The sequence below is a fragment of the Miniopterus natalensis genome, chromosome 13 (genome assembly GCF_054644295.1).
Source record: "Miniopterus natalensis isolate mMinNat1 chromosome 13, mMinNat1.hap1, whole genome shotgun sequence".
NCBI lineage: Eukaryota > Metazoa > Chordata > Mammalia > Chiroptera > Miniopteridae > Miniopterus > Miniopterus natalensis.
The window spans coordinates 30622532-30641907 of NC_142093.1; the positions used below are offsets into that span (position 1 = coordinate 30622532).

Genomic DNA, 19376 nt, shown 5'->3' on the forward strand with positions numbered 1-19376 from the left:
TTTCCTTTGGCACTCATTATTTTATTTTATGATTCGTGACACAGGGGAGTTTTAGATAAAGTGCCTTCTCTACACTGTTCCCAAGGTGGAAGATCCTTAGAGTTCCAGAAATCCTTCCCTTTGGATGGCTGGCTGATACCTACAGAGAATATGTGGCTCCTCCTGAACATGGCTCATCTTTTTCTGCTTCAAATCAGTGAAAGAATAGGACTGAATCTAGGGTGTCAGACAGATGGAATAGCTTCACTGTCCATTGAAATGACGTCTTTGTGTCCACATTTGTTCCATTGGGATTTGTATGCACCATACTTGATGGGCGGCCAGCCATTGGCCATAGATGTTATTGAGAGCACCGGTGCTCATTCACTTGTTAAAGGGCGAGCATAATTTATTTTTATTTTTAGATGAAAATGATAAAATGTAATAATAAAATAATAACAATAAGTGCCTATAGGTAGATGTTCCAATAATTTGTTCTTACACTCTACTTTGGAGACTACTATTTCATATAATTTTCCACTTTATTTGGCATTTTAAAATGCTAGTCACTTTTATTTGTGTTTTCAAGTGACCTGAGGGGAGGAACAGAAGGAGGAGGAGAGAGAACAGCGAAAATAGCTCAACACCTGAGCTTGTTCATACCGCTCTTTCTCAAGTTCATGCTTCTGCACCAGTTGGTTCAATCTGGACAGAACCCTGGGAAATGAGCAAACCTATAGAATAATTTCTCGGTGTTGTGCTGCATGTTTCAGAGCAGCTATTTTCAACTAGTGTCACAGAGTGCTGCTACCAGCAACTGTTAAATTACACAGGAATCTGACTTCACACTGTTTATTGAAGAAATGCCGGAGTATATTCAGTGAAGTTTTATTGTGCTTGTGTATTTCTCAAATGCAACTACAAAGCTAAGTGCCTTTATCAGAGTGAACAAGTTCATATAACATTTGTAATATATAAACCTTTAAAATATATTTTATATTTTCAAATGATCTATGAAAACAAGATAAAATAACAGTTCATTTTGATGTTTGGAAAAAGAAACAGAAACTAGAAATAAAATAAAAAGTCTTGGTGTAGAAAATGCATATAATCTACCTCGTAGATATTGGGAGATTGTAAGAATATGTCATAAAATGTATGTTTTGCAGGGTAACTTTAAGAACTAAAAAAATCTAATCTCCTTATTTGAGAAAACCAGCACTTAATTTCCTTTGGGTTCTCCCTTTTCTGTTCTTGAGAATTACAAATCTCCAAGCCTTATCAGTTGTACATCTTCCCTAGTGCTTACTTCTTGGATTTACGTTCTATTTGAGCGCTGATTACATTAAATAATAATGTTAATTCTCAGTAGTTATTAGTTAAAATTAGCTAAATTATTTGAAATCTCCCTATCATGATAAAAATACAATTTAAAATACCTTTGTTACTTTTTCTGGCAAGGGAGCATCATTATTATAATCACCATTTCCTAAAGATAGCATTCATTCCTTCTGTATGGAAGCATTACCAGGCCCACCTTTAAAGAGTGTGCAGTGTAAGGGTATGGAAGGGGCCGTCATTTTCACTTCTCCCCACCCTCATAGGATTGCTACTAAAACAAGTGATAAGTGATAGGATTTGCTTCATAATTGAGTGTATGCACCACTGAAAGACAAAAGCTTGCTAGGTATAGTCTGAAAATCTTTTTAAAAACAAGTGAAAAAGTGAACTGTGGAGTTTTCTGCTTTTCCTTCTAAGCTGCATGCTACAGTAAATTGTGTTTTGTAAGCATTATTTTAATACACAGATATGTATGTATGTATGTATGTATTTCAGATATTGGTTTATTTAAAAGAAAAATAACAGTTTTCCAAAGCATGGATTCCAAAGGGCATAATTAAATTTTAAAAACACTTTGGGCTAATTTTAATATTTCAGGCTTTTTAAAAAAAGTGAATGAGGTGGTAGTAGTTAGGAAGATACTCATTTGGCTGCACAGAAAGCTGTGTCTGGGATCTGGGACCCCCTCAAGTATAGCAGCAGCTGCGCCCATAGATGATCCTGCGCCCATTCCAAGAAGTGCCTGGCTGGAGCGGGAGATACATGTTCCCCGGCTACCTGCGCCAAGTGCAGGGAGAAGCATTGTCAAGACCTGCAATTCTTCTCTTTGGGTTTGCCATGGGTGCTGTGGTTATAGTTTATTTTTTAAAAAAAAGGTATCATGAAACTGTTAGGAGGACTTCATCTTTTCATAACTCTGCTGCATATTAAAGCCTTATACTCATTCCAAACACTACAAAATGCATGAGTTTTCCAATTTTTATTCTCCCTTGGATTAGAAAAATAATCTTTTTAAGCCAAAACTTTTTCCCAGACTGAGAGAAAGAAATGGTATTTCCTGAAAACCTAATGAACATTTGGGAGCCATAATAGAGCTGGTTTATTCATCACTAATGGACATATTTTGGAAGTAAACAGTATAATTTAAGGAAACTGAAAATACTACTATTATATGCCTAAATTTTTAGGAGAAGTAGTAGAATTGAAATGGGAGGAAAGAAAAATTAAATCAAAGAGTAAGAGATGAAGATAGACCCAGGTGGAATTAAAAGTTAGACATTACAGGAGAGATACCAAAAAGCCACCCTGCCACAACAGGTTCCCCCTTTCTCTGACACATTGCTGAAATTCCACCATAAAAACACACACATTACTTTATGATTCTACCAAAAATCCTTTTGTCAGTCTCAGATTTTCCCTCTTCCCAAATTGAAATATCTAAGAGTCCTCATCAAGTTACATTGTGATTAGTGTCAAATATACAATTGGAACTCAGGTCTCCTTTCTGCTACCCCAGTGCTATTTACCTGGTAGGACTCTTTCTCAAAGAAGGATTTTTAATTCAATACTAACCTTAAAAAAAATATATATATATTCTTGATCATTTTAATGCCCATATTTGTGTCTAGAGCCCATGCTAAGTAGTTCAACTTGAATTATCTTGGACTGAAACAGATAAGAATTTAATGCATCCCACGTGATGGTCAAATGAGGTGAAGGAGCACTGTGCAGAGGAAAATTTCGCAGAACTTTGAATACTGACAATGGTGGGCTCACTGCTCAACTATTTGGCACGTGGTACTATAGGAATGCCAGTCATCACCAGCACCAGATTCATAAGGTTAGTGGTCACTTAATTTAGGCAAAATATTATCACATTAAATTAATTGGTTAATTTAGGTCTCATTGGCTTTATAGATTTAATTTGTAAATGTTTTTTCATAGTTGTATACAACTTTTGAGCATTTAGAGGTATGAGAGATTCTTTTAAAGATAAAACATTGCTGAAGTTTGCAAGTTTAGCAAACTCAGTCCTTTGCCATGCTGAGGCACCCATTCCGTCATGCTCACCCCCTACTCTCATTTGTAATCTGGATAACAGGTGCGAGTGCACGTGTGCTCACAAGTGTGTGTGTGCGTGTGTGTGTTTATATATCAGCAGCAAATACAGAGAACCAAATCAAAGGTCACAGAACCCAGGCCTTCAGTTGCCTAATTCACAAACAATGGCCATTGTATACAAAGAGATACCTTGACTTAGAGATAGACAGACAACCACTTTCACATATGGGATTTGGGTCTCAGCCCACAATTTCTAAGTGTTAAATTTCTTTTAGTTCCTGGTCTCATTTGAACAATTTCCTGAGGGGAAAAAAAAAAAAATTTAAATATACCTAATTTCTAGAAGTCCCTAGGACTGGGAGGGATCCACGTTCATTCCCTCTGCTTTGTCACTTGGAGGCAGAGCTGGGTTTTGAATATAGAATCGCTGAACTCCATCCAGAGCCTGTGTCTTTTGACTGACTTGTTTCACAGCCTCAATGGTGCTTAGTAATTCTAAAGTGATGACAAAGAGACAGTCACCAAAATGGCTATTACATCAGTGGAGTAAATGTGCCATTGAGCTCTAAGAGACAAATGAAGTTCTAGTTCTGTGAAGCTCTACCAGGCAGTTTTTCAGAGTCCCCTTCCCCCCCACCTCCACATCCTCTTAAGTCCTTATTTCCAGCAGGAACTTGGCCATGTCTCTAGTCCTTAAAGCTGCTGAGAGCTGTATCAGTTATCCATTGCTGCACAATGCACCACTCTAAAACTTAGTGGCTTGAAACAACAATGATTTAGTGTCATGATGCCATGAATAGACTGAACAATTATTCTGTTCCATGTAGTGTTGGCTGGGATCATTCGTGTGGCTGAATTCAGCTGGTAGCTAGGCTAGGGTACCCCAGTTCTCCACAGGGCCTCTCTCTCTAGCAGGATAGTCTAGATTTCTTTAAAGCTTGGCGGCTGGATTCCAAAATGGAGCATCCCCAAAGGAAAAGCCTCCACATGCAAGTGCTATCAAACTTCTGCTTTTCACACTTCTCAGAGGCCAAAGCAATTCGCATCGATAAATCCATGGTCAGTGAGGGGAGTAACTTTCTAAGTGACAGAAGTACTAAGAGTGACTTTTCTTCTATTGAGGCTGTTCTGGGTGGGCTCCTGGATGGAGGCTGGTATCCAGAAAGATCAAGCCATGTTTAGAAGCTTGAGATTTTCAGCCCCATCTCCAGGTCTCTTGAGAAGGGAGAAAGGCTGAAATTGGAGTTACTGATCCAATTGTGCCAACATGATATAGCATCCATAAAAATCCCAAAACTACAGGGTTCTAAGAGATTCCAGGTTAGTGAACATATATACAATGGGAGGGAGACACATCTCAACTCCATGAGAACAGAAGCTCCTGTGCTCGGGATCTTCCAGACCTGGCCCTATGTATCTTTTCACCTGGATGTTCATTTGTATCTTTTATTATATCCTTTATTATATAATAAACTGGTACACATAACTAGGTGTTTCCCTAAGTTCTGTGAGTTGTTCTAGCAAATTAATTGAATCCAAACGGGAGGAGGTCCCAGGAATCCCTGATTTGTAGAGAAGTCAGACAGAAGTTGTGGGTAAGCTGGGGAACTCTCACTTGTGATTGGCATCTGAAATGGGGGAGCAGTCTTGTGGGACTGAGCCCTCAGCTTGTGGGACCTGACACCATCTCCAGGTAGATTGTGTCAGAATTGAGTTAAATTGTAGGACACCACCCCATCCCCAGCTGGTGCCATGAGAATTTCTTGGTGTGGGGACAAAAACGCACACATTTGGTGACCAGAAGTATCACAGGTGAAGTGTTGTGAGTGTGGTCGTCATGTGCACGTAAAAGAGACACACAGGTAGAAGACAGGGTTTTTCTAATACACCTGATTAAGGGGAGAGATGAGAATTTGGAATGGGTTCAAGTAGTTCTACTTGCGCCTCTCCCTTCGACTTTCAAAACAAATCTCAGCTCATGGAAAGGGATAGATGAAATGAATCTGAGGGTAGACAGGAAAATGGTACAAATATGCAAAATTCAATTGTATTAGAAAAAAATGTCAGTGTCGATCAGAAATTCTACATAAGCACGCCAGAACATATTTGTTTTTCATCTGACTTTTAAAAATGAAACTATGATTCCTTAAATCTAATTTTATGCAATAAAAAAAATTCTTCTGTTTACTTAGAACATAAATCCCCTATTCAAAGCCCTCAATCACATAGTTCTGAAGTGCAGAAGTCTCGTGTCTGATGTCAAGAGAAACAAGGCACAAGTAAATATTAAGGGGGGTTTCATAAGGTCACAGTTAAGTTAGAGTTTTGGAAAACGTGTAAAATTCAGCATGATATAGAGAAAAAAATCACAAGTGTGGAAAAGAACATGATTATAACCTTGGTTGAACTATCCTGAGGGAATAAACTAAAGCCAGTGTAAATAGGGGATTTAGGGTCATTTCAATAGCTTTGCAATATAATTCCTTTTTCTTTATGTATAATCAGAATGCTTGAACACCTACTTATTAATTGACCTAGTTCTTAAAATGACCACAGTGACTGGTCTATATTGTAAACACTCCTTATTCAGTTCTCTTGATTGGATCAGATGGTCTTTTTACCTATATTGTCAATATGTTACATGACCTGTAAATGGTTGGTCCAGACTTCTAAAGATGACACTCTTCTATTCAATAGTGCTCTCCCCACACAGAATTAAACAAGGTTAAGGCAATAACTTCTTTTAATGAGATTAATTCTGATGATAACTTAGGCACCATTTTACTGCAAGATGTAGATGACTTCCAATCCTTATGAATTAAAATATTGAATACTTTTTGATGTCATCACCATGGTGGTTATAAATAGAACTGAGACTGAGAGGGTAGTGTTTTAAATAAATGAGGCCATAACCCTAGAATTTTCCTGCCGTGGATCACCCTGAATCTCATCATAAAATCTGCCTAGAACAGGTCTTAGATGCTGCTGCATTAACGGTAGTGAACACTGATCAGATGCAGTTCTACCCACAGAAACACGTATACAGAGGTGCTGAGCCTGCTTTCCCATCAGGATCTAAATACTTCTTCGAAGTTTTAAAACTCAAAATATGTGCTCACAGTCTATCCCCTCCGCGAAATACTTGTGCAAAAATAAATACTAATAATTTATACAACGGGAAGACTAGAAGTCCTGCTCCCAGCTCCTCTGGGAGCTTTCCGCGGTGTTGGTGCTGGTGTGGACGTGTGTGGGTGTGAGTGTAACACTGATGTTCTCCTGAACAGGGCTGGACCGACGCCGGCAGGTCGCCCCCGACGGGCGCTCTGCACCGTGACTCCCCGGGAGCGGGGTCGCTGCGCCGGCGCCACGTCCGCGGGAGGCCCCGCGGTCCCCGCTGCGCCTGGAACTCGGTCGCGGGGAGCTGGGGGACAGGCAAGGTGCCTGGGGGCTTGGGAGCTGCACCGTGTTTGCGGGGCTGGTGCCTCCACCGAGGACAGGCTGCTAAACGAGGGGTGCAGCCCCCCCCCCCCGGCAGAAACTGCGCCTCAGCCTGGTATTCGGGTCTTACTCACCTGTATTTATAAAAACCGCCGCCGCGCTCCCTGCACCAACCCCCCAACTGCCTCGACTTCCCATTTAAAGCAGCGACTAAGCCCAAAGAAAGAGGGAAAGGCTGGGGCCCGGGGGGGGGGGGGGAGGAGGGAGACAAATAAATAAATAAAAGCCCGCGCGAGGGGGGAAGGGGAGAGAAGGGAGAGCGGGAGCGCCGGGGACGCCAGACGGCGGCAGGTTCAATTAGCTAAACAAAGAAATCATGGCGGACTGTTTACACTTGGCAGCGCCCGCTGCGCCCGCCGCCGGCCCGAGCCGCCGCCGCCCCCGAGGAGACGGCCGAGCTGCCCCCGCGCCCTGGCCGGGTAAGTGACGCGGGCGCGGCCCGGGCGCGGCCGCCGCGCGCCCCGCCCCGCCGCTCCCCGCCCGCCGCCCGGCGCCCCCCCGCGCCCCGCCACTCCCCGCGCCCGCCGCCCCAGCCCCCTCCTCCTGCCCCGGCGCAGCTGGGCGCCGCGCGGCTGCCGGTGACGCGGCGGCTCCGCTCCCGCGCCGGGGCTGCTGCCGGAAGGGCGCGCTCCCGCCGCGGCCGGGGGAGGGGCGGGCGGGGGGCCGCGCGGGGCAGCACCCCCTGCGCGCGGCGGCCGCCCCCGGGGTCAGCCCTGTCCCGCTCCGCCAGCCCGGCCCGTGGCCTCCGCGCTCGCCCGGCGCCACTGCCTCCCGGAGCGCGGCGCGCGCGCTGCGGCCGCCGGTGACCCGGCGGTGACCCACGGTGACCCGGCGAGAAGTGCCAGTGCGAGGGCGCCGATGGCTACCCAGGGAGGGTCAGCGCCTCCACCTCAGGGTCCGGTGGCCGCCCTGTCTCCTGCGCGGCTCCCGCGGCTCCCTGCCCTCGGCGCCCGTGACCTCTCACCCTCCCTCCTGCTGCCCCCGTGCTCCTCTGAGGCAGGCCCTAAGGTTGAGCACCCGCCCGAGAGGTCACCTGCAAAGGCTGACCTTGAGGTGACCTTGCACGGCCACCACGTCGGGGAGCGCTTTTCTAAAGGATGGCTCTTCATCTTTTTTGGCCCCGGGGTTCACTTTTTTGCACGGATGGAACTCTTGCTCCGACAGAGGCTTTCAGACCAGCGTCTTTGTGCTGAGATTGGCACAGGGATCCTAGGAGGCTGGCTAATGACAGGAGAGGGAAACAAAGGCAACAAATAGGGGGAAAAACAGAGGGCAATGTCACCAACAACAGGGGCTCGCTGTGTTCCCGGAAGAGATGGCTTCCTTTGCGGGAATCCTTCAAGCATCATCAGCACCAATGACATATTTAATTTCCTTTGTAGAAAGAAAAACCAATCTCAGGTCCCTCAAGTTAATCAATTTTTTTTTCCAATAAAACTTTAAAAAAATGTTTAGTGCATTAAGTAGTTTGCTTTTTCTCTTTTGCATGCTTCCCCTTTCCAGAACCTCAGATAATGTATATCTTACCTGTGTCCTATTTGGGGAAAAATCACAGCCAAGAACTGTGTAAGAGCAGGACTGGAGTTGGTGGCATTTGCCTTGGCACAGGCTTGAGTGGGGACCAGGGCAACAGAACCAAGGCCAGTTGCTTCTTTTGCACATGCCCTTTTGAGTCTCTGACATCGCAGGCCTGACAGGTTACTAGTGGACATTGTAATTTGTAGTTCAGTGAATTGCTTTATTACCTGAGAAAGAAAATGCCATTGTTTAAAAAAATAATAACTCGTATTGTCATAGCAATTATTATATAGTTTCTATACAAATATGATTCAAGTGAATGAGTTTTTTTATTCATAATTTGAGAGGTTATAATTTTTATATCCTTTCAAAGCCCCATCCAGTATAAGGTATGCACCTACTTTTTCTTTCCTTCCCCTTGAAAGTAGCAAACGTTGAGTAATTGAATTTCATTTATTAGATTCAACTAAATTATATCTATTTTTTTTTGCTTGTTAATCACCAAAGCAATTTTCTATGCAACCCCACTACATCTTTAATAAAACAAAACTTACTTTACAATTATAATTTGGCAGGCATATTCCTACACCTTACCATCTCACTACTCAATTCTTTTTTACCTATTGACATTTCAAAAACTAAGATTTACTCACAGAGCAGTATAGGAATGGGAATGGCTGGTAAGCCTTAGCTAACTCAAGAATTCAGAACTGACCAGTCAGAAGCTCCTACTGAAGATTGTACATGTCTTCTCACCTTTGTGTAGACATTAGAAAAACAAAGTTGGTGCTCCCATAAAGAGCTTCTACCCAGACACTTAACTCATCAATTAGCTTGAGATTCCATTACTCAGTAACCCCAAGCACATTCTCATAAATGGATTTTATGTTGACTCCCTGCCCATACTAGGTCAGAGATCATAATCATGGAAGGAAGTGAATTGGCCTCCAAAGTGACTTTAACAGAAGCAGAAAGATCAGTCTTTGGGTTATAGATCTTGCTGACCCATTAAGGGTCAGTAAATTAGTAGACTGCACTTGAGTTGACACTTCTGATCCCAACTTAATGGGTTGATTAACTGATGGCTGCTATCTTCATTATGGGCTATTAGCACATTGTTAAACCTGAATTTAGAGTAAAAGTTGTTTTTAATGTTTACTCTTTACTTCCCAAGGTTAATCAATATTTATCATGGCCTTAATTTTCTTTTTTAACTGAAGAGGTTAGTTAAATAAACTCTGTAGAAAAAAGAAGATTCAATACTATAACTATATATGACTTTGGGTTGCAAAATATTTTCTGGTTGAAGAATTTGCAATATACACAGAAATATCCAATTAGAAACACCATCTCCAAATGGAAAAATACATATAATATAAACATGAAGGATTTAAAATCGACATCGTTCTCTCTAGTAGAGAGCACCCTGACTCTTATTTTCTGGTTGCATTTTAATGACCGTCAAATTCAATGTATGATATTTAGACTTGCGAAATGATTGTGTAACTTGCTGACTTGGAATAGTTCTTTGTCGTCAATGCGTAAGCCTAGACTTTGTCTACCAGGAAGTGTGAATCTTAGGCCCCAGTGAGGCGCACATTTGTGATCAACATAAGTGAGAAATCAACCTCTAGGCTGTATTATTAAATCCTTGGCATGTTTCTTCTTTCCTGGACTTCCTGAAATTTCTGGAACATTTCAAGGTAGTTGGAACCTTGGTGGAATGGATATCATCAATGATGGCTCTTTCATCTCACTGTTGGAAATCAGTATGTCAGTAATGCTAGGAAACTGCCTAAGATGCTTGCAAAACTTATATTCCCAAACATATGACTGATTAGGAGTTGTGTAGGTTGTTTGCTTCATATGGAACTTCATTCAAAACCCAGTGTGTTTTTCTGTCAACTAGGTTGCAAAAGGAGCAGTAATTTCTGGTAGAGATTTTTTAATTGATTAATTGGTAAACATTTATTAAAATGAAAGCAAAACCAAAATGAATCTAACAATTATTCTACCAAAAAATATAGGAGAATTAGGATATTTTTATATATTTAAAGTCAAGGCTAAGAAGGGTATCAGGGAAGTCTGATGGTTTCAAAAACAAGGGATTGGTCCCCAGAATCAGGAGAGGCCACGGAATTTGGCAAAGAGGAAGGAGATCACTGATGAACTTAGGGTGGGTAGTGCTGATTGAGAGGTTAGGATCCCAGGCAAGATTATGAGAGGGCAAAGAGAAGGAGACAGAGAAAAAGCCATAGGAGATAATTTTAATGAAGACTGTCTCAGAATGACCTTCTTGAAAGGTGCTATAGGTGACAAATCCTCAGTTCATAGTAGGGCCTCAGAGAAAATAGGATCTTAGTAGAAACAGAATTAAAACAGCATTAAGTACATTAAAACTCCATAGCAAATAAAAGCTGTGAAAGGCACCTACCTTCAAAACTAGCCACATTTGTCAGCATTAAAAGCCTGTACCGACAGGTAATCCTCTTGAACCATCTTCTTTAGCTGTTTGGGGACAAATGGCTACAGGATTGTGATCACCTGAGGCAGAGGGTCCCCAAGCTCTAGGGTACACAGATTATTTGGGGCTTTAAGGTGTTCGAGCCCATGTTTATTTGAAATTCAGTCTTTCACACTTGCTTCCTCCCTTATTTCATTTTCTTAAGCCCTGACAAAATGCTTTCTAACCACATAGCCTTTCTACAAATTGTCTTGGTATTTAGGGGAAGTCTTTTCTTTCTTTTGGTGGGGGCTGTGCATCTGGTGTCATATCTGCAGAGTTAGAGGGTGTGTTGTAAGCCTCTGTGAAACCCTCAGCTACACAGCCCACAGAGAGAGCAGCAACATTTATTGTCCTGCCCTGCCACTTATGTGATGGAACCGAATCTATACTATATAGAAAGATCGTAGGCTTTACACTTGTATACATATAAAGTGAGTTATTTAAAATTTGCTTGGCAAGAACTTATTTTATTATGATGGTATATTGTGAGAAAGGGAGAAGTAAAAGCAAAACATTTGGCTTTGACAATCTACAGATAGGTAAGGTTTTATTCTGCATAGGAATTTGGTTTAATTAATGTGGCTTCAAGGTATGCTCTGTGTTTGGAGCAATAGTGGGGGGCTGCTGTGACTCAGAGGCTGTGGAAAAAAAAGTGGGGAAGCAGATATGGTCTTCTCCCTATCTCTACTGCTGCTCACCTCAGAGGAAGCTGTGATATTAATAACCAAGGCCACAGAGCAAGGCTAACCCAAATCTGTGGACTCTGCCTTAAGGGAAGGCAGGGCTTAAAAAAGAACCACTTCTCATCATCAGTGGGCTTCCAGATGCATATATCAGAGAGTTCTTTGCCAGTTAGCAGGAAAGCTAGTGGAAACAGAATCTTGTTGGAGGGAGAGGGTGATCAGATTCTGCTGAGAGGCCAAGGACCCAGCCTTGGTCACAACTGGGCTCCATTACTACCAGTATACATGCCAGAACCAGGCAGGCAGATGGTGAATCAGAAAGACAGGTAGCTTCACGTGATGGAGGTTAGTCGGAGGTGTGGGTATTGCCCCAGAACTCTTTGAATAGGAGCAGCAGAACTTAATCCTCTTACCAAATCCCACTCACCGGTGGGTTCAAGATTTTAGTATTCTCTTGTTTCCCTGTTGTGAGGTTTATGGGGAGGAGGAGAGAGGCTTGGACACCCAGTCCTCCTCCTTGAAAGGACAACAATTGGAGGGAGAGAAGTAGGAAAAGGCAGGAGCTGATAAAAATGGAGAAACCCAATGAAACTTAAGGATTAAAATATAGTAAAACCCTGAGAATATAATATTCTAAAGGTGTTGAGTTTGAAAGCAAAAACGATATGCTCAAATAAAACTATGTGTCCAGGATTACATATTTCCAACAATACACTGGAAGTTACTTTAACTTGCTCTGAATTACTGTGTCAGAATTTTTATATCAAGTCCTTGTGTGTGTTGCCACAGCTCAATGGAATTTTTAAATCCAAAGATTATACTTATACAACACATTTGTCACAGAGCCTTCCCTTCTTAATGAAAGCTTCTAAATATAGCCCAGGTGAAACTGAGCACCAGAAAGAGACAGTGAGTTTGACGATGGCATTTTATTATCCATTGACATAGTTTCCTCTATATTAACACATTTTGGAAATTATATTTTCTTGAAGGCATCACTTATGAATTAACAGAACTGATTAAAGGACAATAACTTCCTGGCTAAAACAAAACACAACACAACAAATACCAAACACCTTTCCTGTCTCAAAATTAGTTGAAGAATGATTATAGATACACACACACACATACACAAGAGGCTCTGTGAATCTCTAAGGACATCACACGATCAAAAACACACAGAGAACATATTGAACACTCACATCAGCATCTGAAACATCAATGTCTTCTGTTTTATTTCACTTTTTCTGACTACCTCAGATTTTCAGTAGTCTTTAAGAATAATGTATAAGTTTTCTATTGCCCTTTAAAAAATTACTACAGACCTTGTGGCTTAAGACACCATTTGTTACCATATAGTTCTGTAGGTCAGAACTCTGACAAACCTCACTTGGACTAAAATCAAGGTGTCCACAGGGTTGCATTCTTTTCTAAGGGCTCTGGGAAAATCCATGCCCTGCCTTTGCTCATGGCCCCTTCCTCCATCTTGGTGTTGCTCTTTCTGACCATTTTTTCACAGTCTCACCTTCCTCTGACCACACCTAGGAGCAGTGTCTGAGTTTAAGGATCCATGCGATTTGACTGGGCACGCCTGAGTAGTCTCCATCTCATGGGCTTTCACTAACCTCGAGGACATTTGCAAAGTCCTTTTGCCATAGAAGGCATCACATTCACAGACTCCTAGGATTAGCATGCGGACGTCTAGGGGAAGGGGGCATTGTTCTGCCTAATTTTCAATTCTACTTTCTTCCATACTGTTAATTCAGGTTCCTCTAAGGTCAGGCACCCAGGCAAGGATCCTAGTGCCACAGGTTTATTTGGGAGTGATACCAAGAAATGCTGATAAGGGAGTAGGGAAAGGAGATAAAGAATAAAAGAAAGAAAAGAAGTGGTATATTATCAAGCCAGTGGTCACTGGGTTATTGAAGTTTAATCTCCTTGGGTGCTGAGATAGTGTAGAATTACAAGTTGTTCTAATGGTGGGGCGAGGAAAATGCAGCATTTATCTTCTAAATTCCTGTCCTCATTGGTTCAGGCTGCTTCTAAGGGTATTACCCCTCGAGCACTCTGGCATGGCCACGCATGTTCGCCAGCCAGGCTGAAGGCCTCAAGCAGAGATCACAGGTGTCCACAGCAAGCAGGCTTCAGTATGAGGAAGGGGGTGCCCGCAGTTTATGTGTGGGGCACCAATGGGCATCTCCTGGGTTTAATTCATCACCAAGTCCTACCTTTTATTCTTCCTCCATAATTTCTCTGACACGTCCCTCTTTCTATTGCTACAATTCAGATCAACTGCTCTACATCACTGCTAACCTTTTCTTTCTACGTCGAGTTCTGTTCTACTCCAATGTGTGCTGTATCTGGCTTCAAAGGTTGTCTTCCTGAAAACATGACTTTTATTATGAGACTTAAAACAAATAGGCACGCAAGCAAGCAAACAAAAGTCTTCCTCAATTTCCTATTACCTATGGGAAAATTTAAAAATAAAAATCATCAGTCTGGCCTTTAGGTACATCCATTCTGGCCCCATACTACCTTATCTTTGTCAATTCTTATCCCAACTTCTGTTTATCAACTTTACCCTGTCCCTGGAGAGCAAGAGAACTAATTTAATTTACCCCTTTCCCCCCCATAGTTCCTAATCCTTTGGATCTAAGCCTGGATGATGTGGAACGTTTCACCTGACACAGGTCAAACACTCTTGCCTCATTAATCGCTTTACTTGTATCATTACTATTTTTAAGCCCATCTTACACTTTCTTTATACTCTTGGTCATAGACTTTCTCTTTCTGGGCTAATGATCTAATCCCTGCGCATCCTTCAAGGTTCAGGTGAAACCTTTCCCTTCTCTATTTAGCCTTCCATTAGCCCATCCCAGCTGGAAGTGAGAGATTTCCCTCTTTTCTGAACTCTTTAAAGCTACTATTTTAGCTTTTTTTTTTTTTTTTTTTTGTTCGTAATTTTAGCTATCTTTTCATAGAAGGTGAGTTTAATCTTTCCAGACAGGTCCTAAAGCCTTTGAAGATAATAGGACATCATATATTTTTGCCTCTCAAATCCTAGAATGTTTTGGTTAGAGTACGTACTCTTTAGCTATTTGTTGATATATTTGTTAAACACAATCTCTTTTTGGAAAAGTATAGAGCAGCATATTTTGACCAAAGTGAAAACTGATAAAGGGGAAAAAATTAGTATTTTAGTGACATGTGCTGCTGCTGTGCTACAGAGCAATTTATTACTTCAGTTCATGTTAAAAGAATCTAATTCTCTTTGTCTTTCTAACTTCAAGCAAGCAAATAAGAAAAAGTTAAAGACACCAACATGTTTGAAACTAAGATACCTTAAAAGTATAGACTAGAAGTTTGGATGTCTCCCTCTATTCTTAAGCTAGCGCAAAGAGCTATGATGAGAATTACAAAGGATCTTTCCCTTTTTGAAAACTTATGAAGGACAGTTTAAAACTGTGGGCTTTTTCATTTAAAATTTTCTCATTTGAAAACTAATTTTAAAAGGACCTAGGATGTGACTGCATTTGTAAGGCAAAAATACCCAGTGGCTTCTTGGATGCTGGTTCTTCTATTTTCCATTGGAAAAAGAATCCCTTTTTCATTTTAATCTTGTGAGTCAAGGAGGTGACTGAAAAAATCTAGGAAGCTTGGTAGATGATCCTTATGGTATCAGCGTAGCTTTTCTTCTGCGCACAGTGTTTTGTGTTGCCTTTTTAGTATTGGAAATAGTATTTCCCAATGACTTTAATCCGGCTCTTTGGACCAACAATGGCATTGCAGTTCTGCCAACAGAATCAAGCTACCTGGCAGGGGAGCATTATTTGCTAATCTCTGACCTTGTTAATACCAATCAACTGAGTTAATCATCAACACAGATTCTTAATAGTAATGCAGATCATTAGCCCAGAAAAACAAACTCTGTGACCAAGACAATGAAGAAAGGAAAGCGTTAAGGGTGAGTGCTAGTAACATTCTTTAGTAGTTCTCAGCCTTAGTTGCTTAAAATACTGATGCCTGGGCCCTGCCTGCAGAGATTCTGAGGTACTGGGGTTTGGGCTGTGTTCTGGACATCAGCATTCTGAAGTCAGCTCCAGGTGACTGAGTCACTGATCTGGTCCCTACCATCTTCTGAAGGTTGACAGAATAGGGATATTGCGGGTTGTAGAGCTTAGAGATAATATAGAGGTTATCTCCTTTCCTCTCCCAGGCAATTCAAGAGTGAGCAAGCAGACCTGGCAGTATGGGGGGAATGACTCATCTTCATACAAGAGTTCAGCTAAATTTCAGGTCTCCTGGCTCCCAGGCCATAGTCCTTACCTACTTAAAGTGTCGTCTTTGGACCACTAGCATCACTTGGGAGCTTGTTAGAAATGCAGAATCTCAGGCTGTACCCTTGGCCTCCTGAATCAGAATCTGCTTTCCAACAGCTTCCCCCAGGTGATGCTGTTCGAGTTCCTTTGCGAAGCACTCGCCCTAACAGGTGCCTAACTGCCCTCTCTGAGAGCCTGGAGCTTCACTTTACCTTCATAGCTTCAACATCTAGCACGGCACCTGGAATTTGGAAGGTAACTGTTGGTTGAATTTTTAATTCTTTTTTGCTATAAAATATGTCAGACATCTACTTTTGAATAATTTATTCTTTGAACAAATGAACTTGATTATACTTTCGATGTACTATTCAACATTTCATCTTTTTTTTAAATTTTATTTTTGTTTAAAATATTACAGATGTCCGTTTTTCTCCCCAATGACCTGTTCCACCCCGTCCCACCCCCTCCCAGTCCCTCTCCCCACCATTGTCCGTGTCCTTGGCTTGTGCATATATGCATATAAATTCTTTGGTTACTCTCTCCCCCTCTACTTACCCACCCTCCTCCATCCTTCTGACATTCGTCAGTCTGATCCATGCTTCCATGTCATTGAATCTATTCTGTTCATCAGTTTATTAAGTTCTTTAGATTCCACATATAAGCGAGATCATGTGATGTTTGTCTCTCTCTGCCTGGCTTATTTCACTTAGCATAATATTCTCCAGGTCCCTCCATACTGTCCCAAAGGGTACGAGATCCTTCTTCTTTACAGCTGCATAGTGTTCCATGGTGTAAATGTCCCACAGCTTTTTTATCCACTCATTACCGATGGGCACTTGGGCTGTTTTCAGATCTTAGCTATTGTAAACTGTGCTGCTATGAACATCAGGGTGCATATATTCTTTCTGATTAATGCTTCAGGATTCTTAGGATACATTCCTAGGAGTGGAATCACTGGGTCAAACGGCAGCTCCATTTTTAATTTTTTGAGCAACCTCCATACTGTTTTCCATAGTGGCTGCCCCAGTCTGCATTCCCACCAACAGTGCACCAGGCTTCCCCTTTCTCCACACCCTCGCCAGCACATGTCGTTTGTTGATTTGTTTATGGCAGCCATTCTGGCAGGTGTGAGGCAATACCTCATTGTGGTTTTAATTTGCATCTCTCTGATGATTAGAGATGTTGAGCATTTTCTCATGTGTCTCTTGGCCATCCGTATGTCCTCTTTGGAGAAGTGTCTATTCAGGTCCTTTGCCCATTTCTTAATTGGGTTGTTTCTCTTTCTCTTGCTGAGTAATATGAGTTCTTTGTACACTTTGGAAATTAGCCCCTTATCAGATACATCCTTGGCAAATATGTTTTTCCAGACCGTGGGGTTCCTTTGTATTTTGAGGCTGTTTTCTTTTGCTGTGCAGAAGCTTTTGAATTTGATGTAGTCCCACATGTTTATTTTTTCTTTTGTTTCTCTTGCCCTAGGAGATGTATCAGTGAAAAGTCCACTACGTGGGATGTCTGTGACTTTACTGCCTATGTTTTCTTCCAGGATTTTTATGGTTTCATGACTTACATTTAAGTCTTTTATCCATTTTGAGTTTCTTTTTGTGTATGGTGAAAGTTGGTGGTCTAGTTTCATTTTTTTGCATGTATCTGTCCAGTTTACCCAGCACCACTTATTGAAGAGGCTGTCTTTACTCCATTGGATACTCTTACCTCCTTTGTCAAATATTAACTGACCATAATGGCGTGGGTCTATTTCTGGGGTCTCTGTTCTGTTCCATTGATCTATATGCCTGTTGTTGTACCAATACCAGGCCGTTTTGATTACAATGGCTTTGTAATACAGTTTGAAGTCCAGTAATGTGATCCCTCCCACTCTGTTCTTTTTTCTCAAGATGGCTGCAGCTATTCGGGGTCTTTTTTGGTTCCATATAAACTTTCGAAATGTTTGTTCTAGGTCTGTGAAATATGCTGTTGGTATTTTAACAGGAATTGCATTGAATTTATAAATTGCTTTGGGTAGTATGGACATTTTAATGATATTAATTCTTCCAATCCATGAGCACGGTATATTCTTCCACTTGTTTAAATCTTCCTCTATTTCTTTTTTCAGTGTCACATAGTTTTCCGAGTACAATATTTTACATCCTTGGTTAAGTTTATTCCTAGGTATCTTATTTTTTTAGTTGCAATGGTAAATGGTATTGCTCTTTTAGTTTCTCTCTCTGAAAGTTCATTGTTGGTGTATAAGAATGCCACTGATTTCCGGATGTTGATTTTGTATCCAGCTACCTTGCCAAACTCGTTTATCAAATCTAGTAGTACTTTGATGGAGTCTTTAGGGTTTTCTGTGTACAATATCATGTCATCTGAAAATAATGACAGATTTACTTCCTCCTTACCAGTTTGGATACCTTTTATGTTTTCTTCCTGTCTGATGGCTATGGCAAGGACTTCCAGTACTATGTTGAATAGGAGTGGTGAAAGTGGACATCCTTGCCTTGTTCTGGTTTTTAATGGAAAGGGTTTTAGTTTTTGCCCATTGAGTATGATGTTGGCTGTAGGTCTGTCATATATGGCCTTTATTATGTTGAGGTATGATCCCTCTATTCCCACTTTGCTGAGAGTTTTTATCAGAAATGGGTGCTGGATTTTGTCGAATGCTTTTTCTGTGTCTATTGATATGGTCATATGATTTTTGTTCTTCATTTTGTTTCTGTGATGTATCACATTTATTGATTTGCAGATGTTGTACCAGCCTTGCATCCCCGGAATAAACCCCACTTGGTCGTGATGTATGATCTTTTTAATGTATTGCTGGATCCGGTTTGCTAGTATTTTAGTGAGGATTTTAGCATCTATGTTCATCAGGGATATTGGCCTGTAATTTTCTTTCTTTGTAGTATCTTTATCTGGTTTTGGGATTAGGATGATGCTGGCCCCATAAAAAGAGTTTGGGAGTTTTCCCTCCTCTTGAATTTTCTAAAATAGTTAATGGAATAGGTGTGATTTCTTCTTTGAATGTTTGGTAAAACTCGCCTGTAAATCCGTCTGGTCCAGGACCATTGTTTGCTGGGAGTTTTTTTTTATTACTGCTTCAATTTTATTAGTTGTTATTGGCCTACTCAGGTGTTCTGCCTCTTCTTGATTCAGCTTTGGAAGGTTGCATGCTTCTAGGAATTTGTCCATTTCCCCCATGTTGTCCAATTTGTTGGCATAGAGTTGCTCATAATATTTTCTTACAATCCTTTGTATTTGTTGCGTCAGTTGTTATATTGCCTCTTTCATTTCTGATTTTATTTATTTGGGTCCTCTCTCTTTGTTTCGTAGTGAGTCTGGCTAAAGGTGCATCAATCTTATTCACCTTTTCAAAGAACCAGCTCTTGGTTTCATTGATTTTTTGTATTGTTGTTTTAGTCTCTATGTCATTAATTTCTGCTCTGATTTTTATTATTTCCTTCCTTCTACTTCCTC

The 19376-nt window shown here is 41.3% G+C and overlaps 1 long non-coding RNA gene across 1 annotated transcript in view; it reads left to right on the forward strand.

Moving 5' to 3' along the window:
• Positions 1-7192: 7192 nt before the first annotated feature.
• Positions 7193-19376, forward strand: part of LOC107528692 (uncharacterized) — a 392472-nt gene continuing 380288 nt past the window's right edge. Inside the window, exon 1 of the long non-coding RNA XR_015715553.1 lies at positions 7193-7298. This is a non-coding gene — a long non-coding RNA (uncharacterized LOC107528692). The remainder of the gene's footprint in view (positions 7299-19376) is intronic.